At 33.7% G+C, this 27322-nt stretch overlaps 1 protein-coding gene across 3 annotated transcripts in view; it reads left to right on the forward strand.

Annotated features, from left to right (window-relative positions):
• The first annotated feature begins 551 nt into the window (after positions 1 to 551).
• The window catches only part of FSTL5 (follistatin like 5), a 789672-nt gene continuing 762901 nt past the window's right edge, over positions 552 to 27322 (forward strand). For all 3 annotated transcript variants that reach the window (XM_058720999.1, XM_058721001.1, XM_058721000.1), the window contains exon 1: positions 552 to 1258. The gene's annotated coding sequence lies outside the window, so the exon portion shown is untranslated. The remainder of the gene's footprint in view (positions 1259 to 27322) is intronic.

Raw genomic sequence — 27322 nt, forward strand, 5'->3', positions numbered from 1 at the left:
GGCAGTGGAAGTTGAAGCTGAGAACTTTCACTTTTTTCATTATTAATTTTTTTTAACCCTGGAATTTCCAACTTCACATAGCTTGACGATGTATTCAAATCATAAGAACGAAGAGGGAAGATTCTGTAGATTCTATAAGAAAACATGAATTCTGATATATGCTATGCATCATTAACATAAAAAATAAGAAAAGATTCTGTTTACGAATGATGATAAGCATTGCCAGCTTTCACATTTTCTCCCAGTGCTCAGTGCAATTTTTTTCTCCTAAACAAGTTTCTGCTGCAGCGACTCCCTCTAGCAGCTCCCTGAACCGAGGAAAGGGAACAGAACACCAGACACATCCTTTCCAGTAAACAAATGGTAGGGAGCAGGAGGAAAGTTTGGCTAGGAAGATCAAAAGGAGCGGGGACATTATTTGGAGTGGTTGGATGGATTCATTCTATTCCCTAGTCCCTTCTCCACCCGCCTCCCCAGCCTCTCCTCCCAGTGCTCCACTGCCCCCACCCTCCGCCCCTTCTTCCTGCCAGAGCTGTGCCAGCAGCGATCTTTAGAGCGCACAGAAACGGCAGTCCCAGCGAAGGCAAAAGCTCATGCCACGCCAAAAGCGTTTAGTTTCTTCAGGACCGGTGGTGAATGGATTGTGAAGTCCAATGAAGTCCACGTTGGTCATAAGCCTGGATTTTGTCGCCTCGATTGCCTCAACTGACCCTACCAGAAGCCCAGTCAAAGGGGCGGCCCCGCACCTCTCAGGGAGTTGATATGCAAAATAGTTACGTCAGATGATGGGGGCGGGGCACGCCCGGGTTGAGTGGCAGCAGCTTTTGCTGTGGGAGGAGGCGCGAGAATCAGCCTGGTTCAGTGACTGAGACAAACTGGAGGTGAGAGGAGCTGGTGCTGTCCACTGTGCTGTCGGTGCTGAACCTGGGACGCGAGCGGACGGGGTGCTTCAGCACCTCGAGGCAACGCCCTCTTGCACTCTCTGTGCCCTGCGGGACCCGCTTCACCAGCAGGACCATATCAACTTGACAAAGGAGTGTGCTATCGGACGGACGTGGGAGAGAGTCCTCTGTTTGCCACCTGGGCGCCCATTCAAGCGTGACTTTGGAGATTTCTATAGTTTTAGACCAAACTATTTTCCTCTTTTCCCAGCTAAAACAATCTTTTAGGTTTTTTTTAAACTATTATTATTACTGTGATTTATATACCTACACCATTTAAGAATCTTTCTGGGAGACTTTTTGACTCTTAAAATAAGGTAAGATAAAGAATATGTTATAAATTATTACAAAGGGGGGAGGAATGCAGAGTGCCATACAAAAATTTAAAAGCAAGTTATGATTTTTCTAATCTGAAACAGGACTTTTGGCAATGATTGCAACAATTATCTTAATAATTACTATTATTATTTTTATTACAAACACATCTATTGGTGATTAAGCACTGAATTCTACAGGGGAAGTTGAGGGTTTGGGTTTTTTTGCGAAGTTAATGTCATCAGGTTACATTCTGCTTTATAAATATAAATATTTGTAGAGCAACACTTCCAGCATGGCTCAAGAAACAAGAACCATTCAATGCAAGCCCCAAATATGTTAGTAAATTGCAGTAAATAAATCAACCAACAAGTTGTTTAAAGCAAATGCAATCTTGAAGAAATATTTGAGTGAACTAATCTCTGATTAATCAATATTACCTCTGGTATCTACAGCATAGACTGCAAAGTACAGAGCTCTCTTAACATTTTTGGAGGGGAGGTGGTAAGGATAAGAGCATTCATATCCTGCTGGGTTCATTTAGATGTGTTGTTATGCAGTAGATCCAAATAAAACTTGTGAAACTCAGTCTCTGAGAATTCTGCACCCCAAGGTCATGTGTATTTCCAAGTTGGGGGCTGTTTGTCCTGCTATTGAATAGTAAATGTCATCCCCTCCCCACCCCCTCAGGTTAGAGGTGGATGTAAATGGGAAGCTCTGATTTAATAATACAGTATTAGCTTGTATTATAGTCGCTACTGCTGTTGGTAATTGAATGGAACTGGGAAGCGTGGGCTGAGAAAATGTCTCGCTATTTCAGAAATGTTTAACCTCTTGCATGTTTAACAGAGAGCTTTTCTCTACTTAGGAGATTTTCTTTTGAAGCTGTGTTCCTTTTGTCAATTGGTAGTGTGTTTTGAGTGGGTATGAAGAAAGAATTCAGTACAGAAAACCACTGAACAGTACTTCTTATAGTGAACAATATTTAAATGATAGAAGTTAACTCGTGCTCTGTGTATTTGTTATCACTATTCATGACTTTATATGTAAGGCATATTGTTTATCTGATAAGTAGAATTATGATTTTTCATTTATCTCTTTTAGTGACATTAGATTAAGGATAAAGGATGGCTGGAAAAACAGAGAGGGGAGGGTTTACATTCCAGGGAAAGATTGCAACTAGACATCCTATCTTAATAGGAATGTGTAAAATATAAGCTGTTTCAGACTTACTAAGTATCATTCAACTGACCAGGGCTATGTTTTTCAGCAAATAAAGAGTATACTAAGTTAACTTTATATATTTGTATATTTTTAATTACAGTAAACATTTCTTTTCTAGTGGCATTACACTTACCAGTATGAACTTTAGCTTTAAAGTTAATTATTTGAAATAATTTTTCTGCATAGAGATTTTTCATTTTATTTACAGCACACTACTACATCAGAGTGATTGTTGCAAGAAATGAATATTATTGCAAACACTAGAGGTTAAATATAAATCCCCTTAAGTTGTTCTCATGTTTTACCCCAAGAAGATTGTTCTTTATAGGATTCCTGTCAGTCATGTGATCTTACATTAAATATTGATACAAAATTTTTTCAAGACTAAGCAGGTAGAGAAGCAAAGGAGGGAATATATGAAATACTGGGCCATGAAGCTCCCACTAAACAGCCTCCTTTAAATTAATATGAAATAATTTTTTTCTTCTATACATTTTAAAATTTTCTTTTTAAAACTAGTTATATGGGTATACATGCTCAAAGTATGGAATTTCAAACAGAATTATGGCTTCTTTTAATTTCAGTTTCCTTTTCTTTGTCATATGGAAACAACAATATATATTGTAATCTTATAACTTACTTGAAAGGCAATAACAGAAATAAACACTATGTTCACCTAAATGTATTTTAGTATCTCATTGACTTCTTTTTGCATAAAGTTTTCCAAGATGTATGGCTTCCTTTGAGTATAAACAGTTCTTTGAACTACCAGTATCTGAAATTCTTTCAGGTGAAGTCACAGTGAGATGGTTAAATACTAAAATCAAAATATGCTATTGGAAATTGTGAAACTAAGGAGGCAGATTCGATGAGATTGCAAATTTAAAATATTAGATACCTTTTTCCTGATTTTTTAAAACCTATTTAGCTTTTATATATTAGTTCTGAAGTAAGGTAAAATTAGGTGACCACGATTAACCCAAACTTAGCATGTAGGGTATACTATTTGGATGTAGAATACGTTTCTTACTGTAAACAAATAAAATTGCCAAATTGGAAGATACCTATTAAAGACAGTCAAATGTGGTATCCCTTCATAAATTTTTTGCTTCACAAAGAAAATGACCATATTTTGGAGTTACAACTTGTCCATGTGAAATTCAAAGGAATATTCAATACCACAGTAGATAGCCTCCTAAAAAATGAATTCATTTCATTGCATAAGTACTACAAGTATATACAGAACTTTTTACTTCAAGATGATAAAGTTTACAAAGTGTATAGAAAGATTATTGAAATAATTTAATTATATGTCACATGACATACTCTAGTTGCCTTAATTGCTTCTCAGTTTCTTAAAGCACATTGATCTAGTAAAAAATTTAAAAATGATATTGCTAGGCAGATTTTTTTCTTACAGATAAGATGAAGTAAGTATGCATGTTTGGTTATATTTAAGGCCAAGATGAAACAATTTGGGTTTTCTGTTATCAAGGCTATATATTGCTTTCTTTTTTAAAATCTGTTTACTAACGTGTACAATGGAGAATTAAAGAAAGTAATAATAAACCTGAAATACGCTAAAAAGTTTTAGGAAATTGACTTTTTAAAAGTAACTTTTAAAATTATATTTAAAAGATTATGGAAGTAATAGTTTATTGAGAATTGTCTTTGAATAATGACAATTTTTCATGTTTAATGCTTGTTTATCGATGAGACCAAAACACCTTCAATAATATGTTTCTATTAGTTCTGCTCCAAATCTCCAAATCTACTTCTGGCATTTTATTACTTAATGTATTATAAAGTTCTAAAGATTCTTTGGAACTAATAGGTCAGAAAAAATACTTCCTGTTGTTAACATTATTGCAACAGCCATGTGACCAATTATCTTTTACCAAACAGACTTAATCATCTTCTGCTTCAACACCTCCAGTGTCCTTTGGGCATAGACTAGTTAAGGTGAGCTGTAGGGTCCCTTGTGGAAAATCCTAATTTTCCCATTAAATTGGTCATCACACCATGCATCAGAACAATTGGTCCCTTTGTGCTTTAATCACCCTGGCATTGAGGAAGTTAATATTATTATAGTAAATGAGATAGTGTTTTTGATAAATTCAGAATTTCAATGAGTCTTAGTATGGGTTTTTTTAAAGAGAAGGAGTTAAACAATAGTATAAGTGCATGATATAATGAGTGTATATGTGTGTACGTTGTGTGTGTGTGTGTGTGTGTGTGTGTATACATATATATTTATTGGTAAATTAGGCTCTACCATAAACATGCAATGGGAATGATCTTGAACATGCAAGTTCAAGAAATGTTACTTAATACAAAAATAATTTACATAGCAAGCTGAAATACAATATATACTTTTAGTGGCAAATGTGTTCATTCTGTTATTGTTTTTGCTATTTAGGCTGTTATGCTTTAGCACACACCAGTTTTTTGCCATGAAAATGTCACTCATAAGCTCTCATGCTGATTGGCAAGGGAAGGGACAATTGGAAATGAAAATTCTCCAGGAATAAGAAGCAGAATGGATGTGTATATAATGAGGAGTTTATATTACCACACTGATTCTGAAAAAAAAATATGAGTGCTGATAAGGATTTGAAAGTTTCTATCTCTAAAAGAGATACATCAGGTTTACTTCCTATATCTCTGGGCAATAAGCCATGCACTTCTAAGGGATAGAGTTTGGAGATCCCTATACCCAAGATATTTTTATTCTTTGTATATCAATGTTACACGCATAGATGTGTTAAAATGTGGGAAGAAGAGCCACTTAACTCTGAACTTTCTTGCTTTAAAACCAAATAATTAATATTAATTTAATGTGGCTTTTAGTATCACATTATGTAAATCTCCGAAGCAAAGTAGTTGCTTAGTGAGTTCATTTGCATGTCAATACAGAGAATATTATTCCAACTCGTAACACTGGTTCATAACACTGCTAGAAGTTCTAAAACACAATGCAAAGGATTTGAAAATACTTTTTTTCATTCAGTTTTATTTAAATATACCATTGTCATTGACAGTTAAGAGAAGCTTACTTTAGTGATATGTTTTTTTCTGTGTAAGTAGCACTAAGGTAGCAATTAAAACATATATACAGTAGCAATTAGAACATACAAGCCTGAACTGTGTTCCCCAACGATGATGATGAAATGGAAATAATTTGCCTTTTGTGATTGGACCACTTCCACAAAACACATTAGGTAGTGTTTTAATGACCATCAAGGCTTTATTTTTTCTAATTTCTAAAACGCTTAAAGATTTTTTACTAACATGATGTGACAAATGGACAAATGCCCCCATGTACTCTGTAGGTATGTGCCCCCTTTTTCAGAGCTACAGTAATTGCTGTGATCCTGACATCAACCAGAGTCTGAACTGCCTCATTTAGGATTGAGGAGGGGGTCCCATTCATCCTTCCAAAGAAAGAGAGAGAGTGATTTGCTTCTAGTAAACACATCTTCTGTCTCATGGTAAATTACCTATTGATATTTGAGCAAAAAGTCTTTGAGCCTGGATTTTCTTATACAAGAAGACAGAAAAGGATACCATTCAAAGGGTTAATATGTGTAGACATATATTTTATACATATATATGTACACATGTTTTACTCATGTTAGGCCATTTTATCTCAGTCATTTAACATGTGTATAACTGTGAAAAAAAATTCATGGTACCTTCATTTTAGATAGGAGAAAGCAGAAACTCGGATGAAAGTTGTCCACCTCTCCAGCATGTGCTCACACAACCAGGAATAGGTGGATTAGACAATCAAACCCAGGTCACTCCTTTTGCAGCTATGCTGTGCACTTCCAGCACCTCTGTTTAGGACAAATATTCAACTGGGTGTGTCTTATTTAAAACTACACATTTTCTGTGAGACTTTTACTAAATGTGAATGCCTACTTTGCCCTCTTTCTCCAAGTCTTCCCTTAATTATTAAATTATATTTAAATGATTTTGTGGTATTTATTCTTTAGTATACACATTTTAGAATGCACAATACCAAAAGCTTTAAGAAGCTTTTCCTCTGTATTTAATGTTAGAAAGATGTTACATTATTCTATCTCATAGAGCATTAATAGGAGTAAGAGCAGGCAATAAGTAGAATAAGAAACAGTAGAATAGAGTAATTAATGTTTCCTAATACTGCTTGTTTTTTTCCCTCTAAAAAGTCCTACTGAATATCAAATACAAATACATCTTGAACTTTAGCCACTTCCTGAAATTACCACTTGTGCTATCAACTGACAGTCATGTTTAAACCTTCAAACTAGTTAGCTACTAATATTTCAAATGGTCTGTGAGATGAAATAAAGTAATCAAAATAAAATTAGTTTTGAAACACAATACAAAAATAGGTAGTCTAAAATGGGCTCTTTTTTTTTTATTTTTTTTTAACGTTTTTTATTTATTTTTGGGACAGAGAGAGACAGAGCATGAACGGGGGAGGGGCAGAGAGAGAGGGAGACACAGAATCGGAAACAGGCTCCAGGCTCCGAGCCATCAACCCAGAGCCTGACGCGGGGCTCGAACTCACGGACCGCGAGATCTTGACCTGGTTGAAGTCGGACGCTTAACCGACTGCGCCACCCAGGCGCCCCTAAAATGGGCTCTTGAACACTTAGGAAACATTAAATACTTCATTCATTGTTTATTTATTCTATTTGAGGTACAAAGGGAAATGTTGACCTCTAGTTGATGCTCTGTATTTTCATATAGCATTAAGCTCACTGAGTAGGAGAAAAGGTGAGTACTGGTGGCAGTAATTATAATACAGTTCCTAGGGGAGCCACAGAGTTGCATCAGATTCCCTAGTGAATCCTCATTATCCAAGTTTTGGGTTGTCCTTATTAAATGGATCCCAAAGGAGGTAGAAAAGTTTGATTTATAGAAAAGTTAACTTAAAAGTGTAAGATTATAGGGCTTTCATTAAATATTTTAGTGTAAGATTATAGGGCTTTCATTAAATATTTTACATATTCGTTAGAAATATCCAGCGTTTACCTTTTGGAATGAAGACTGGTATAAAAGTTGTTAATCCTTGAAATTTCAGCACCATTTTGTATACTATTCATTTGACTCACTGTTCCTCATTCTCTGTGGAGCCCTGCAGGAAGTCCATTCACTCCAACAGCTACAATTATTCTCTCTTCACAGAGATCTTCCAAATATATAGCTCTGGCCCAGATTTGAACTCCATTAATGTATTTACAAAGGTCTGCTGGACATTTTAACTTTGATTTCATGGTGACAGCATAAATTCCATGAACTCATCATCTCATCCCTCACATGGTCCCCCATCTTAATTTTTTTGCCTGTCAGTTAATGACATTTTTTCTATTCACCAAGGTCTGAAAAATTAATAGATGTCTTAAACTTACATCATTCTTACTATACTATATGCAGTGACTCCCCAAGTTTTGATATTCCTCCCTTTGTAACATAGCCTTTATCTAATTCTCTGTTTTCTATTCCCTCATCGTATCACTTTTACCTTGACCTAGAGTATCCCATCTCAATCAGAATTATTTTGACACTCTCTACATTGATCTCCCTGATTCTTGTTTCTTCCCTGCAGTAATAATAATTAGTGATGTTATTAGCAAGTACATTTTTTGGTAATTCATAGTATGCCATACAATATGTTAATTTCTATAAGCAGTATTATATTTTATATGCACAATGCTATTCATAGACATAGATAGTAGATAGTGAAAGACCAAAGCTTAAAGAGTTATGCTGCCCACAGAGCTGGGACTCAAACCAAACTGTGTCTGAAACCAGCTGCATGATCATCCTCATTATGCTCTCCTGATACACACTTCATACCTCTTCTAGATTCCTCTCAGTTAAAGTAAGCTTTTAAATGTCACTGTGTTCTTCAGAAATCATCAGTGGATCTGTAATTTTTACTTTTTCAAGTTGCAATTCTCTACTTGATGTTAAGATCCTTCTTACTGTTTCTGTACCTTCAAGCAATCAATCTGATTTTCAATTTTCTCGTATGTGCAATGCACATATGTAAAAGAGAGATTGATCAAAATATAAAGTATGATCCTTCCCTCTACAGAAAACCAATACCCTGTCTGGACTGTTGCCTTTTCAAGAATCTCCACCTACATCTCACTCCTCTAATTCCAGCCAAGTTTTTCATAGTATAAGAGCATATTGTGCTCATATGTGCTTTTCTGAGTCTTTAGTTTTTGTTGCAAGTAATGTCATGTTAGTGTCACCCTGGATATTACCAAGATGTCTATTTTTCTTTACATGTATGTATTTGTTTTCTATTGTTGCATAAAAATTACCATAACCTCAGTGGTTTAAACATTTATTATCTCACAGTTTCCATAAGTCACAAGTCTTGGTACAGACTATCTGGGTCCTCTGTTCAGGATCTCACATCAAGGTTTCAGCCAGGGCTGGGCTCTTATTTGAGGCCCAGGTTTGTTGTTCTCCAAGATCACCGGCTGTTGAGAGTCTTTTTCTTTTTCTTTTCTTTTTTTTCTCTTTCTTTTCTTTTTCTTCTCTTTTCTTTTCTTCCTCTTTTCTTCTTTTGTCTTCTCTTTTCTTTTCTCTTCAGCTTAAAACTAATGGAAGTTTGTTTCTTTAAGGCCAGATAAGAATTTCACTGATTCCTTCAGTTTCTGACCTATAGATCTACTTTTATTTTTTTAATTTAAAAAATTTTTAATGTTTATTTATATTTTGAGAGAGAGAGAGAGAGAGAGAGAGAGAGAGAGAGTTGGGGGAGGGCAGAGAGAGAGAGAGGGAGGCACAGAATCTGAAGCAGACTCCAGGCTCTGAACTGTCAGCACAGAGCTGGATGTGGGGCTCAAACTCAGGAGCTTTGAGATCACCATCTGAGCCAAAGTCAGAGGCTCAACTGATTGAGTCACCAGGTGCCCCTAAGATCCACTTTTAAAGTGGCCCACCTCATTAGGTCAGGTCCAGCTAGAATAATCTCTTTTGATATACATAAAGTCAACTGACTTGGAACCTTAATTACATCTTAAAATCTCTCCTTTCCATATAACATAATGTAACCATAAGAACAATATATTACCTTTGTCATATTCTATTGGTCAAAAGCAATTTAAAGGTTATGTCTACCCACAAGGTAAGGTGATTATACAAGAGTGTGGGTCTTTGGGATTCATGTAAGATACTACCTACCATACCTGACTCAAGTTCTACTTGAACCTTAGAATATTTCTCCATTGATGTTGTGCCACTAATCCCCAGCATTTATGACCTGAGCTATGCAGTGAACAGTCTGGTGTGGCCTTTGGATTTTTTAAATGTGTCTTAGGTTGTTCTTTCTTTTTTTTTTTTTTTTTTAATTTTTTTTTTCAACGTTTATTTATTTATTTTTGGGACAGAGAGAGACAGAGCATGAACGGGGGAGGGACAGAGAGAGAGGGAGACACAGAATCGGAAACAGGCTCCAGGCTCCAAGCCATCGGCCCAGAGCCTGATGCGGGGCTCGAACTCACGGACCGCGAGATCGTGACCTGGCTGAAGTCGGACGCTTAACCGACTGCGCCACCCAGGCGCCCCTAGGTTGTTCTTTCTAATTAATCTTAAACACTTTTTAAAGGAAAACCCTAGGAATTCCTTGCATGTGTGCAAAACACTGTAGTTTAAAATCACTTCATATACATATTATTATATAATCCTCATTGAAGTTGATTCTTTTTTATATTTACTTCCATTATGTAGCATCGTGCATATTTAATGGATTGGTTTTGGTACGATGATTTTGTACATGTATGCTCATGGATTGGTTCATGTTTTTAGATTTTAGATTTTGTTTATCTTTTATTTATTTATTTATTTATTTAGTCTTTGGTCTTTGACAAGTTGAAACCACACAAAGGGTTTACTGTTATTATCTTATTTTATGCAACATAGGATCTTTCCATAAAAATCGGGGACTTATATTTAATATTATGCTCTACAAATGATATATAAATTACATAGAAAGTGAAAATGATATTTATATTTGTCTTTTAGAAGAGTACAAAATTTATTCCTATACACTTTTAAAGAAAAACTTTACATTTTTAAAGAATGTCATCTTCAAAATAAACATAAAAAAAAAATTAGAGGACATCTGGGTGGGTCAGTCAGCTAAGTGTCCGACTTTGGCTCAGGTCATGATCTCATGGTTTGTGGGTTTGAGCCCTGCATCGAGTCTGTGCTTACAGCTCAGAGCCTGGAGCCTGCTTTGGATCCTGTGTCTCCCTCTCTCTGCCCCTCCCAGGCTCACTCTCTCTGTCTCTCTTTTAAAAATAAACATTAAAAAATTTAAAAGAATGTCATTTTCAAAAGAATATCACATTCATGATACTAATAATTTTGTTCTTGTCTAAAGATTGGTAAATATTTAGACAATTACTTTATTAACATTTACTATACAAAATATTATTGCACTTATATCTTTTATAGTTTACATACAATTAAGATAATTTTAGCTTGACAAAAGCTAAAAAGGGGCGCCTGGGTGGCTCAGTCCATTAAGCATACGACTTCGGATCAGGTCACGATCTCGCAGTTCCGTGAGTTCGAGCCCTGTGTCAGACTCTGTGCTAACAGCTCAAAGCCTGGAGCCTGCTTTGGATTCTGTGTCTGCCTCTCTCTCTGCCCCTCCCCCACTCAACTCTGTCTGTCTGTCTCTTTCTCAAAAATAAACGTTAAAATTTATTTTTCAAGCTAAAAGATTAATTTGTATATAAATTCAATTTTTAATTTTAATAAACAATAATTTTCTTAAAAACATTAAGACCATATTTATTATAAAATAATTATTTCAATAAATATTGATAAATGGCTACTGTGTTTCGGGTGCCCTTTTGGTTGCTGGGGGTTGAGTGAGAATGGTAGAAACAAAATTGCCTCTCTAGTCTTTCTGCAGAAAGAGAGACAATCAGCAAACTAAAGTAGACAGAGGATCATGTCTATTATTGATAAGTGCCATGATCAAAAGTAAACTAGGTAAGGATTACTGAGGATTAAGAGTGGTATCTAAGGTAGGAGTTACCTTGGGTGCCAACTCTGACATTCTCTGTTCCCCATTCTGTAGTTTCTGATGTTGACATTACTTATGGGTACTGTGAATAATGCTACAATGAATGTGGGAGCACAAATATCTCTTTGAGATCCTGCTTTTAGTTCTTTTAGATAAATAGCTAGAAAGAGTTGGATCAGTTCATCACATGGTAATTTTATTTTTTACTTTTTATTTTTAAGGACTATCCATACTGTTTTCCATAGTGGCTATACCATTTTACTTTTCTTCCAACAGTGTACAGGGTTTTTGTTTGTTTCTTTGTGTTTGATAATAGACATCCTAACAGATGTGAGGTGATATCTCATTATGGTTTTGATCTACATTTCCCTGATGATTAGTTATGTTGAACAACTTTTTATGTACTTGTTGGCCATCTGTATGTGTTTTCTTAAAATAATATCTCTTTCATTTCTGAATGTCCAATTATTGACAAAATCCAAAATGCTCCCATCATGAAAAAAAAATTCTTTTTATTTGTGGTCGTCTTGTTAATAAAGATTAACATCCTTCTTTGCTTGGCACTGCAATATATGTGAAATATGTTATTTAACTTTTCTTTCCACTGTCAAATACACCATATGGAGCATATATTGAAACTAAATTCTGGGATTTAAAGCGAATTTCTGAAAACTCATTTGTACTCTTGGTGCATTATACACTTTATTTGTTCAGAACTTCACATCCTTTCATAGAAAGCTTAAGTGCTCTAAAATCTATGTTCCTTTGAGGCAGTGATCCACTGAGCTGGTATTTATGTCAAGTAGTCATTAACTTAAACACTATGGCATTATTAGAGAAAGGGAAATGCTTAGTATGCCTTTTGGGTTTGTGCACATGCTTGAGAAACCACAGTGTTCATTAAAAAGTGTGACATCATGGGACCATGTAAGGAAAGAGCAAAAGAAAATAAATGAGATATAAATACACCCAGAACTTTATGAAATAAATGCAACAATTACATGCACAACATCTCAATCCTTTGGCAGAGTCTCAAAAGTTAGTGAATTTACAAAAAAAAAAAAATGCTTGAAAGAACTTGCACAAATTGTGGCAGTGTTTTCCCTAAATTACTTCCTTTGGTGAGATTCCTCATGAAGTCATAATTAAGTGAGCTAAAAAATGTAAAAATGAAGTGAAAAAAGTTCTAGAAATGCTTTGTATTTTACGTCTACATATTTACAATTAAATGACAGCAAAGATTTCAAGTATATGCCCTCCATGACTGTTTCTTTTAGCAAGTGTCCTGTTTCTCATTTCCTGAGGGCTGAGTATGGGGAAAGTCTTTCACTGAGTTTGTTTTCCTGTCTGTGCACAAATAGTACGATTTAATTGATAATGTCTGGAGTAGAAGTCTGTGTCCAGCTGTGAAAACTGCTCTTAATGCTAGCACTCGACTGGACAGCTTGATAATTATATATGTTTTGTTAAACATCTCGGTCAGGTTAACAACTGTCTAAAAATCAGTAGAGGGAGCTCAAGAAGGCCTTAAGGATATTTTGATACTAGCTTCCTAATGTCACTATGCTTTCCCTCAATACTTTTTTTTCTTTTTTTTTCATATATAGGAAATAAAAGTATCCTTAAGTGCAAAATAACCTTTTTGAAGTTGTGAAGCTTATGGCTATTTAAGCACTTGAAGAGTCTTCCCCATTTCCCCCTAATTTTTTGTCCTATTTGTAACAGAAGGTAAACAGATTTGACTTATAAATTGTTGGAATGCTATGAAGATCCAGCTCTGTGATACTGGGGCTTTATTGTTCCAGTTTTTAGATCTCTGTACAGGGTTTTTGATTCAGAAAAAGAACATGAAAACTAGACGCCTAGTATTCAGAGACTTCTATAAAGCATTAGTTGGCTTAAATTAAACCTGTGATAATCTTAAAACTAAGTCTGGCCCTATCCTAAAATGTTTCTGGTTAGCTTAAATACACTGGAGTTACACATAGGTCTGTATTCTATGCAGGACTTGTGGCAGTATCCTTCTAGAAATTTCAAAAACTGGCACAAAGATAAAGGACATCCATCTGCAGAAACTCTTAAACAGACCTGATATTTTCATTTAACAACTTCATACCAAGAGCCAGGTCCCATATTTATATATATCATAAATTTGAAAGCAACAACTCAGGCTATTTTTGATTGGGACTTTGCTCCAGGATTTTCCAAAGTTTTGCTGAAAATATAAAGCTTGCTAATTTAAAACACTTTTTCAAATTAAAATTTTAATTATTGTCTATGCATCAGAGAGTGTTATATCTCAAGGGTTCAATTGAAAACCTACCATGTTGTAAGAATGAGCTATTACATAACAGCATTTTTGAAAAAGAATGGAAATTTTATTATTTATAACTTCTAACATAGTTTCATTATTATTTAGTCCTTATTTAATGCTAAATTAATAGATTCTTTTCTTGCATAATGACAATTTTTGGAATTCATTGCCATTTTCCATAGGACACTTAAATTTAATAGCAGCATATGTGATTATTGAAATCATAATAAATTTGCATTTTTAGTAAAACTTATATTTTATTTTCTATTGCTTGGCATGCAGTTTTCATATGAATGCTGAGTGATCTACAAACTTAAAATGTTTGAAATCCATTCAAAGCTTTTATTGTTATTTTAAAATTTTCCCAGAAGTTGAATTATTTGGTAAAGTCACCTGATCATACTTAAGTTTAGAAATGGCTATTGCTGTTTTATTTTCTATAATTATTACTATAGATTTAGGCTAGTAATATTTGAGATATTTGGTCATAGTGTTGCATGTTACAATTTTGTTAATTGAACAGTGAAAATTACACTTTCTAGATTTCTGCTTATATTTGCTTAGTGAATGTGATATTTTAATGTTTCCTAAAGTAATTCTTCTGTTATAAATTTTCTCTGTATGTCTTTTGGCCATTAATCTAAGAGAACTTTAACTTGATTTTACAAAATCAATGAAAATTGGATTCTATTAAATGAATTATTATTATTATTATTATTATTATTATTATTATTATTTATTCACCAATTATTGGGCCTCAAGCCTGATTCTAGACAACACTTAAATTATTTCAATACAGCTTTAGAAGAGGTTTTTTTTTTATTCTATTTTTGAGAAAGAGAGAGACAGACCACGAGTGGAAGAGGGGCAGAGAGAGAGGGAGACACAGAATCTGAAGCAAGCTCCAGGTTCTGAGCTGTCAGCACAGAGCCAATGCAGGGCTCAAACCCACAAACTGTGAGATCATGTCCCTAGCTGAAGTTGGATGCTTAACCCACTGAGCCACCCACGTGCCCCTAGGAGAGCTTTTAAGGTAGAACCAAGGTTGAACCAGGGCTTCTGGGGAGGTTAAAGGCCACAGTATCACAGACATGGACCTCCCAGGCTCAAAGGCAATGCTGTATGACTATATATTAAGAATTCTATAATATTGATTTCATAATTTCCATGCAAGCTGGGTTTTTCAATGTCTAAAGTCTTCAGGAAAAATACCTTAGGCCCAACAGGCTTTTTTAGAAAACACTTGGGTTTCTCAAGTACATAAGATTTCTTCAAAGTAACTTCTCTCTTAAATATCTGTGACTCTAAACAAAGATACATTATTCAAATGCAATCCTGATTATTCATTATTTTTTAATTAAGAAATTCTCCAGTTTTGCAAAAGCACCATGAATTAAAACTTTCTGTAATTTAACGAGAAAATAAAACTAAATTTATTAATGTAATTTTATCTGTGTTTTTCATTCAAGCCTATCACTAAATGATGGCATATGAGAACTTCTATTTCTGGTATACTTCAAGTATTTTATCTTATAAACGTGTCAGAGTAGACATTATATTGAAGTTGACTTACAAATTAAGTAAAAATGTAATCTGGCATTTTTATAGGAACAGTATTTTTAAAAAATATTATTCTAATAAAAGTTAAATATAGTATGTCTATACAAATGCATATAAAAGTGTATAGAAAAATGAACTGAATCTACATTGAATTTTTCATTGGGTGGGATCTTTATTATCATCTGATTTAATAATGGGAAAACAAAGATTAAACCATTTCATTTTAATTGGGATTAAACTCAACTGTGTATGGGTTTCATTCCAGTCAGTGCACACTTCTAGATTTTTGTGTATAATTCTGAACTAGATACTTTCAGGCATTTCATTTTGGGGGATGGTGTTATTGCAATAACTTTTGAATGCTAGAACTCTTTGATGAGTCTCATACCTGTAATCGTACAGCAAATGGTACAAACAAAAGGTTTTGACTTTGAATTTGCAGTATTATTCCTGACACAAGCTTTGGTAGAGTAATATTGAACATTTTTAATGTATATATGCCTTTCAGGCTGGGTAGTACATATGTTACTTCATAAGAGTTTACCCTTTGTAATCATTATAACACTTAGAATTAATGTCAAATTATATAAATTGTATTCATTGGTATAGTGTTGACAGTCATTCCTTTGGAAATGCAAGTTGATAATGCCTGACTTAGAAAGCCAAACTGTGGTACTAAATCACATGGACTTCAAGAAATTTCATACCATTTTTTGGCTACATTGTGGAATACTTTTATATGTTTAAGATAAAAATGATTATCTCTGTGGAGGGTGAACTATATATATGATGATTTATTATTGACAGTGAATACTCTAACTTTAATTATGTTTACCTTGAAATAAGTAGTATCCTATTTTTATATTGTGTTTGTGTGTGTTTATATATATATAAATACACACATCTATATGTATATATATGTATATTTATATGTATATCCTCTAAATCTCTCAAGTCAGTTGGAATTTTTATACTTACTAATATGTAGATAAGTACATTTTCAATGGTATATTATATTGATACATTAAATTGAATATCCACTAGAATCACTCATATACTGAATATAATGGTTGAAAATCTCCAAATTCAAGACATAATATAAAAGGAATTTAGGGTGACACAATAACTATAACACTAAAAAAATATCAAGAGTGCATTTGATCTCACTTTACTTTTAATTGTGTCTGAGGATTTCTTAATGATAAACTATTTGTGGTTATCAGAGGGAAGAATGGGTTAACTAGTATGGAATAGTCTTTCACAAGCTCATCCAATATGATAAAGTTCTGCTGGCCTCAACTTTTAAGTATTTATTTATAAGTTCTAGATATTAAATTTAGTTAAATATTGATCAGTAATCTGCCGTTTTATAGGTATGTCAGATTGTGAATTAACTGATGAGGATGGGTCAATGGTACATGTACAAATGCCTGTCATTTACCAAAGTGGTCTATATAGTTAAAACATTAATTTTGTAAACACAAATGAATAAGAAGTGGATATACTAAAGAAACAATACAAACAATAAAAAAAAATGCTTCCAGAAAACCCCTTCAGAGAAAGGATAGTGAACTGATATCTAGTAGAATTTTAACTTAAATGGTGCACAAAAAATGTGAATCCATTTGGGATTTATCACGCTATTTTGTATTTTCTCACAACAGTGGAGTGAATTTATCATTCTGTACTACAAAGAAATCTTGCAGCATTTATTATAGGACATACTTGGAAAATAAATAAGTATCAAAGCACTACCATAGATTTAAAATCCAATTTTTGCCTGTTGTGAAAAACAGCTTCTTGTGAAGTGCTTCTTGATGTTGGACTTGGTTGGCATTATTTGAAAAGGAACATTACAATATTGTGTAGGGGGAGAGACTAAAAAGATAAGTTTAGAAACTATGGCTCAGTTGGTTAAGTGTTGGACTCATGATTACATTCAGCTCAGGTCATGATCTCATGGTTCGTGGGATCGAGTCCCGTGTTGTCATCAGTGCAGAGCCTGCTTGGGATTCTCTCTCTCCCTTTCTCTCTTTCCTTCTCCTGCTTGAACTTTCTATCTCTAAAAATAAATATGAACGAATTTAAAACTACTTAAAAAAAAGAAGCTAACTCCCAGATGACAATATTTACAAAATTATGAAAAATGAAACTTAGACTTAAGTGAGGTCACAGTGAAGAAGGGTCTACAGAAACATAATTACTAACTGTCATGTGACATCCTCAATGAGATCTTGGGAAAGAAAAAGGACATTAGGTAAAACTAAGGAACTGAGAATAAAGTATGGACTTTATTAACCTTAGTTAATAATAATGTATCTGTATTGGTTTATTAATTGTGGCAAATGTATCATACAAACATATTTACAATAGAGGACACCAGGTGTTGGTTGGGTATATGGTTACTATATGGCATGGTATATGAACTATCTTTGCAATTTTTCTGTAAACCTAAAACTTATAAAAGGGGCTATCCATTAAAATAATATGAAAAGAAGGCCATTTTAGCTATAGATATAGTGATTTATTTTATGGGTAGTTTATAATTTTATGTGTATAGAAAACTACAGATTTGAACATATTTTTAACTCCACTTCATAAAGAGCATAGAAATTATGACACAAAGTTATTATTAAGGAATTTATTCTAGGAAGGAAATTTTGTATTTGATTCTTCCAATAGAATAGAATCCCCCCAAAACTTTACAGTTTACTTCAATTAAAGAGGGACTATTCTTTCTTTCTTTGTTTCTTTGTTTCTTTTTAATTTTTTTAATGCTTATTTATTTTTGAGAGAGAGACAGAGTGCAAGTGGGGGAGAGGCAGGGAGAGAGGGGGACACAGAATCCGAAGCAGGCTGCAGGCTCTGAGTTGTCAGCACAGAGCCTGACGTGGGGCACAAACTCATGAACCATGAGAACATGACCTGAGCTGGAAGTCAGATGCTTAGCCTACTGGGCCACCCAGGTGCCCCAAGAGGGACTATTCTTTAGATAAACTGATGATATACCACTATCATGCTATAAGAATAAGGAATTATTATAATTAGATGTATTTCAGTAATAAAAAATAAAAATCTTAATTACTATAGTACTGTTGTGAATTATTTTTAGTTTATCTCTTTCTAAGTTAAAATATTGCATAAATTACTATTTCAATATATGCTCACAGAAATTTAGTATAAAAATATTCTACTTAAAATATCACTGTTTCAGAATATTTAGAAAATTCAATATAGTCTCACCACCATCCTTTAAGAATCATAATACACATTAGGATAGTATAAACTTTACCACGTAAAAGGTCCTAAAGGGCACCTGGCTGGCTCAGTGGGTAGAGCATGCAACTCTTGATCTTGGGGTTGTAAGTTCAAGTTCCACTTTGAGAGTAGAATTTATTTGAAAAAAAAAAGTCCTGAAATATGGTAGGAATTACTATTTCTCACCAACATTTTACTCTCCTTACTATTGAGCATATAGAGAGATTACACAGTTGCATCCTCCTGAAAGTATTAGATATGGTCATGTGACTTGTTTAGCCAGTGAGAAGGGAGTAGACATAACAGAGACACCCTATATACCAGTATTTAAGAGCTGGTGCCTGATTATGTTTTCTTCCCTTGCAATGGCATATCCTGATGCCCATGTTAAGATGAGAGTGTCATAAGATGGGCACTCTTCGTCACTTTATGTGTTTTTTAGTAATTCCACAAAAAGACTTTTTTCTTGCCAACTATCAATGGATATATACCAGAGGCAAAAATTCACTTTGAAAAACAAATAGATTTCTGGAATTTAAAATTTTTTGTTGTGTAATGTAGGCAATCTAGACTATAAATACTATACAAAAATCTCTATAAACTTGCATTTTTTATAGATAATTTAAAAATAAAGTTTTATTTCTGTCATACTTACTGGTAATATTCTAAGCATTTTGGCCTAAATGTTTCCAAATATGTATTTTGGTTTCACTCCTAAAACCAGTTGAGAAGCTGAGATAATTACAATATTTCTCCTTCATTATTTGTTAAAAAATAAATTCCAACATTTTATTGTATAACTATTTTTTAAAATGTTTATTTATTTATTTTGAGATAGAGAGAGAAAGAGAGGCAGAGACAGAGAGAGAGAGAATCCCAAGCAGGCCCTATGATGTCAGCACAGAACCTGACATGGGGCTAGAACTCACAAACCATGAGATCATAACCTGAGCCAAAAATGAAGAGTCAGATACTTAACCGACTGAGCCACCCCGGTGTCCCTTTGAGTCTTCTATTTTCATATGAAAATGTGCATGTTTGTATGTATCTGCACTTGTGTCTTTGTGTGTGTGAGAGTGTGTGTGTACTGGTAGTACATGTGTATCTAATCAAAATGCTACTGTATTATATAAAAATTTGGTTTTTAAAATTTTTTAAGGATTCTCACTTCTTAATTTACAAATGATAACAATAATTCTGTGTGGATACCTGCTATTTAGAATTAATTTCACATTCTAAAGTATATACTTTTACAGTCATTTTTATAAAAATTCAAAAACAAAAAATAAATTTATAAAAATAACAATTTAACAAACAAGATTACAATAATATGTGTATAGTTTAGCAGATTTTACCTTGTTCTTTTTGATTTTCTGTATTTGCTCCTTGATGAAATATGCATATGCTTTTTTCCTACTGATCATTATATTTGTCTAATCAAATTTTCAAAATAATCAGAATGTTCTTGATGTTTATAACGTCATCATGATGAAGCACAACTTTGAATTTGGTGCCATTTCCAGAGCTGACAAAGTTATTTAAAAAATTAAGTTGAGTTTGATTCCATACTAATCACACACTCTGAGTGATTGTATGCAACATAGTATACTGTGACATGTTTGATCGTAATGAATGGAATACAGCTCAAATAGTAACGTAGAAATAAATTTCCATTTGGAGTAGCCTTGTGGGAGAAAAGTTCAAATTAAATCCTCTTAGTGCATTAAAATGCAAATATAGGAAGGCAATCCAATTGAGTTACATCGATAATAGAACATATAACACAAATGGAAATTCCTCCCAAATAATTAAGTTATAGCTATATAAATCACTGATGTGTGCATTTGAATTTTGTTCCTTTCGTGCATGCTAGAAAGTTCATTAACTTTGGATCACATTAGAATACGTTTTGTTTATCTCCTGCAGACCAGTCACTAGGCAAGCCCTTTCCCCTACTGAGGACAATGAAGGCCCTTCACAGCATTTCATTGCATTCAAAATATGATAACTAAAGCTTTGAACTCTATTAGCAGGTTCTGTTTTAGACATAATTATGGAACCTCCAAAATTGGGTCACCACCCTGGTAGTTTCAATGTCTTGAATTTTCTCAGTAAATAATTTTTAGTCTAAAATATGCAAATATTGTGAGAACAGTAATTTTCATATACCAATCGTATAATCTTGAGAGAAAACAAAATGCTTTAGAGAAAATTCTGTTTAGAAACTGTGTAAGAGCAAATCTCCCCGTGTGTGTGTGTGTGTGTGTGTGTGTGTGTGTGTGTGTATTAGAAGTATTAGATTTGTAATTCTAAGTCTTACTGTTGTAAAATGTGTGGTGAGTTAAAGCTTCAAGTACAAAAAAATATGCAACTTATAACCATGAAAACCAAGGAACACTTGCAGTAAAAAGAAAAATGGAAAGAAAATAATAGCTTTAGGCATTTAAATTAGTAATGATGCCATTTATATGAATTAAGAAGGAATGTTAATGGTGATTTGACCACCAAACATATATAATACTGTATTTGGTACAAATTCTGATCTTGAAAAATAATCATCTCTCAGATTTAAATTAAGTAAGGAGCACAGGTTGCTAATGTTGTGAATCCAAAATTAAAATTTTAAAGTAAAATAAAATTGAATTAAATCAAACATGTACAAATGTCTTACTACAAATCAAGCTACAGTCAATAAGTTTTAAAAGTGATTTTTTGGATCATTGCAATTTCATATCTTATTCTAGAAACAAAATGACCCAATTAAATATAAATTGCAGATGGTTACTTGTGGAAAGTGTAGATGTTGTTTGAGTTAATATTTATAATGTTGTATATCATTGGATATGAAGTTTTTAACAGAACATAGCCTATTTTAGGAAATTGCTAAACAACTATAGACATTACATTTGAGATTTTAACTGATGATAACAATCAGAGAAATAGCTCAAGGATGAAGTAGTTGATTGTCTCATTAAAAATCAGAATACTAATAGTTGTCATCATTTGAGAGCCTAATGTGTGTCAAAGTAAATTGTTAGGTATTATGCATACATTATCTTATTTAGTTCATACTACAAGCTGAAGTAGAGAGAGGTTTAAATAATTTGACCAAAGATACATTATTAATAATTGACAAAGTCAAAATAAAGTTCATGCATATGAATGATAATGCTTGTTCTTTCATCTTCTTTAAAAAAAATCTTTGGAACATATCAATTACTGTATCACATCTTCTCTTAGCTACTCAAGGACATTGCTCTAAGGATTCTCTTTACTCTTTCAATCTCATCAATTAGTTCTGCTTTTACTGGATTATTTTTATCAGCATAAAAGAAAGATGTAGTTTTTCCCATTTTTTTTTTTAACGTTTATTTATTTTTGACACAGAGAGAGACAGAGCATGAACGGGGGAGGGTCAGAGAGAGGGAGACACAGAATCTGAAACAGGCTCCAGGCTCCGAGCTGTCAGCACAGAGCCCGACGCGGGGCTCGAACTCACGGACCGCAAGATCATGACCTGAGCCGAAGTCGGCCGCTTAACCGACTGAGCCACCCAGGCGCCCCTAGTTTTTCCCATTTTTAAAAAATCAACAAACAACAAACCCTTTTGACTATGATTACCCTTCATTCAATTTCTCTCTTTTGTTTTATGACAAAATTCTTTGTAAATCTCTACCACTATATCAAATTTCTCTCTTCAGTTATGTCCTCTCTTGAATCGACTTTACCTGATAAATCTAAATAGATTGATCTCTGAAATCTATTCTGATCAAGGTCAGCATATTCTGCATGTTACTAAATATGTCGCTGTTTTTAGTCTTCTGCATGCTTGAACTATTAGATGATTTGTTACAGTCTATCGCTTCATTATTCAAACTTTTTCTTCACTTGCCAATGTCTACCCCCAGTCCTTTTTCAGGGATTTTTAGACGTCTTGTCTCTTTTCATTTCCATATGCAATTTAAAATCAACTTATCAAGTTCTATAAAGAACCCTATTTGAATTTTCATTGGAATTGCACTCGTCCTACAGCTCAGTTTGAGGAATATTGGTATATTAATGACAGAGTTCTCCTCTACAAAATATAGTCAATGTTGCCATTTATTTAATATTGTTTAAAGTTTTCAGTAAAATATTTAAATTTATTCTATAAGGAACTTTTTGTATTTTTATTGGTACTCTAAATTTTAATTAAAAAAAATACACTTTCTAACAATGTTGTGGCCTAAAGAATTGCAATTTCATGTTGCATGTCGTCTTTTTCTTTTGGTTCAGCAATACTTATTTATTCTAACAACAAAAATGCATTTGGCAATTTCTATTTAGACAGCCATATAATTAAAAATAGAGTTTTGCCTTAACTTTCTGATTATAGGTTTTATTTTAATTTTACTTTTTTTTACTTTTTTTAAATGTTTATTTATTTTTGACAGAGAGAGAGAGACAGAGCATGAGCGGGGGGAGGGGGGGGCGTGGGCAGAGAGAGAGGGAGACACAGAATCTGAAGCAGGCTCCAAGCTCCAGGCTCTGAGCTGTCAGCACAGAGCCCGATTCAGGGGTCGGGCTCACGAACTGCGAGATCATGACCTGAACAGAAGTTGGAGGCTCAACCAACTGAGCCACCCAGGAGCCCCTTACTTCTACTTTTTAACTGCATTGACTAGACCACCAGTACAATCCTAACATAATAGATAATAGCAAGCATCTTTTTGCTTCTGATCCTGAAAGGATTATTTCAGTAAGTATGGTATTCTTAATATTTTTTTAAAATTAGATGTCCTTTTTTAGGGTAAGTAGTTTCCATTTATTCTTAGTTTGCTAAGAGTTTTTTTTTTTTTAATCATGCATTATCTTAAATTTAATCAAGAGAATTATATCTGTGTATATTAAGACGAGCTTCAGTATTAGTATCAGTGGCCTTTAATCTGTAAATGTGCTGTTATAATACATACTAATCAAATTAATTAATTCAGTTAATTACTTAATTGAAGTTTCTGTAATTTTGAAGTGTTCTTTCCTTCACACCATGATTTATCAAAAAACTGCTTCACATTTAGATTAGAGCTAGATTATTGAACTGCATATATTACTTAGTAGATTTAAGAGAGAGAAGGTTTATGTTACATTTATTTATATTTATATCTGCTATGTGTATGTGTGTAGAACTGACCCTTGAACAACATGAGTTTGAGCTTCCTGAGGTCCACTTATATGTGGATGTTTTTAAATGCATGTTAAAATTTGGGGACACATTTTAAAATTATTCATTATGTAGAAAATATCCACCAGCTTTTATTTATTTTTTGATGAGAGAATTATGATGATAGCTCTTGACTTATGGCCAACAGAGAAAAATAGCTGAGAAAAAAATTAATTTACATTTTAAACATGTTTTCTTTATTGTTTAGTATACTGCATTTTTTAAGATCTTGTTTTACTTATTACCCACTATATGCAACTGGGTTGCATACATTTATTTATAGCAATCTATTTCAAAGTTTAATCACAAGTCTATTTATCCCTTAATATATTCTTCTTTTTAAAAAGTAAGAATTGTTAAGTATCTTTAAGAAACCCTGCATACTACGGCTTCTTCTTGGAGTTTCCAATACACATTAGCATAGTGAACTGAGAAATTTTTTTATAAAATTATTTTTTATCCTAGCTTCCCTAAATTTTATTTGACCATTTCAGTCTGTTTCCTTACTATATAAACTCAGCTAATATATCCCTTGTGTTCTGCAGAATGCATTTTAGAATACGTAATTTTAGGTAAGAAATATATAATTTTTCACTAATACTGTAAATCGGATTACTTCCTTTTGGTATATAAACATCTATATTCACAGACTGGATTTCCTGATGTAGAGTTATCACTTTTTGTAACTTGTTTGGCTAATTAATACAGTCTACTACTATAGGGTTTTTTTATTTATTTATTATATTTTTGGTTATACTCTAACCAAGTACCCCCTCTCAATCCTAAGCCATTTCACATGAATTTTTATATCCACAACTTCCCCAACTCTAGAGACGTAAAACCTAAATTTGACAGACTCTTAGTAAATAATTTGGTTTACTGCTGCATTTATATTAAAAGCAATCATCATGGGTATGTCTTCAAGACGGTCTTCCTTTTTTTTTTTTTTTTTTTTCATTTTTAGCTGGGGTCTAGTCATCCCTCAAAGCCAAGCCCATTTCAGTTATGACTATTTCTTAAAGATCTCGCAGAGAGTTGTAGTTACTTTTTGGGAAGTGAGAGGATAATTGTCTTGGCTTAGAACATTTTGTTTCTAAGACGCATATTCATTAAAATTTAAAACTACATTAAAAAAATTTTAAGGGGGGGGGCGCCTGGGTGGCTCAGTCAGTTAAGCATCTGACTTTGACTCATGTCATGATATCACATTCAGTGAGTTTGAACCCCATGTCAGGCTCTGTGCTGACAGCTCAGATCCCAGAGCCTGCTTCAGATTCTGGGTCTCCCTCTGTCTGCCCCTCTCCCACCATTGCTCTGTCTTTCTCTGTCAAAAATAAATAAGCATAAAAAAAGACTACAATAGGTAATTACATTTATGAATCTGGGAAGAGAATATCTGCAATGGATATTGATTTAGGAAAGATAACCATATAGATGACAATTAAAGTCATAGGGGTGCATGGAGAGCCAGACGGAGTGGAGTAGAAAGATACAGATGTAGAATAGAAAGTCACTGGCTATGAAAGTAGTGAGGAGTAAGAGAAAATGAAAGAGATTTTGAACATTCTTCTAGATAACTAGTGGAAAATCCACAAGGGTTATTGCCATACAAGAAAATGGAGCTATTGTTTGGAAATGAAGGATATGCTTGCTCAACAAAATATCCAAGGAGCCATACTTATGTGCCAGGCACTGTATTAGCACTGAACTACAAAGATAAATAAGACAGGATGACCTCATAGAGCTTGAAATATATAATGACACCCAATTATTTAGGGAAAGCCAAGGCAGATAAGAAAGTATGTAGAGAATCATTAAAATTAATAACAATGAGGACATACAAGACTCAGAGAGATGAGTTTTGTGGACTAGAGGAGAAGAAACCATATTGAAATGGGTTGAACTGTAAGGCATTTATTTCAGATTATAGACATAAAAATATTGAAATGCACCAAAATATTAAGCATTATTGACTCTAGACTGGAATTACAAGTAATTTTATTGTATTTTTCTCATATGTATTTTATAAGCGCTTACAATCAAGATACATTTTTTATAAAAAGAATACATATTATTATTTTTTTTAATTTTTTTTTAACATTTATTTATTTTTGAGACAGAGAGAGACAGAGCATGAACGGGGGAGGGGCAGAGAGAGAGGGAGACACAGAATCGGAAGCAGGCTCCCGGCTCTGAGCCATCAGCCCAGAGCCTGACGCGGGGCTCGAACTCACTGACCGTGAGATCGTGACCTGAGCTGAAGTCGGACGCTCAACCGACTGAGCCACCCAGGCGCCCCGAATACATATTATTTTTAAATGAACTGTGTTCTAATGATTATTGTTAATTAAATTTTAAATGTAAATGAAGTGAAGGTATAATATTTATCTGAATGATATTATGGTAAATATAAGAGATTAAATGAAATGATTCAAAAACTGACAGTAACAGAACCTTAGTAAACTTCCTTTGAGGACTTCATTATTCTGATTGGCTCCATAATGATCCAATTAAGTCGATAATTGCCAAAACTCAAGTTGTTCTATGCTGACAACACATATCCACCAAAAAAGTAGAGCTGCTTGAGCCACTGGAAGTTTTTAAAAAGTGGAAAGCAAAGCATTAATTTATGTAGCTACTAAGTTGGCACTTGCTAATGCTTTCAAAATGTAGAATAGCTTCAATTCCCACCAGTTTAGCAGCTGACATGATTATGTACATGAATCCTCTAGGAAATTGAAGAAACAGTAATAACAAGCCCAGTTAACAAGAGAAGAAAAGGACTGCCTGGCTGACTGTCTAAGTTTCCTGTGTTAACACTGATTATAAACATCAGTGGTGGTAAACACAGCCATTCCATGAGATTGAGCTGTGAACATTTATGGGAAAATAAGATCAGCAGCCATGATTCCATTCTATTAAAACAACTCCTGTGAGGCCTTTGTAAGATAATACCTTTGTTATTCTCCCTTCCCTCCAGCATGTGAAAGGGACTATGGAATTAAAATTTCCACAAGCTAAATGAGAAGGGGTTAAGCTGTTAATTTCTTCCAATGTTATTGTATTGTTAAAAAAATACACCTTGGAAAACAATGAACTACAAAGTTCTTTGTTTTCTTTCGGACAGCTTTCACAAACTAAAGCAGTTTTGAAATAGTCGTAGGTGGTTTCTCATGTCATTTAATAGAAAGAGTGTGTAATTACTAGCCTGAAGCCCATCAACCAATTACAGATTAAAATATACCTTGCGAAATGTGAAACTTCTGGGGAAGTGTAATCCATATTTTAAAATGGATTATTTTGCATTTCTGAGTATACCGCTAAGTCTCCTGACATAAATTTATTCTCCCCCACACACTTCCAGCAGCTCTCCATGGCCTGAGACACTACTGTGCCTAATATTCCCAGGATTATTCTTATTTCTCAACCTTACAATGCAGTGGCCCAGAGTTAGGCTTGAG

The sequence above is a fragment of the Neofelis nebulosa genome, chromosome 3, assembly GCF_028018385.1.
Source record: "Neofelis nebulosa isolate mNeoNeb1 chromosome 3, mNeoNeb1.pri, whole genome shotgun sequence".
In the NCBI taxonomy this organism is placed as follows: Eukaryota; Metazoa; Chordata; class Mammalia; order Carnivora; family Felidae; genus Neofelis; species Neofelis nebulosa.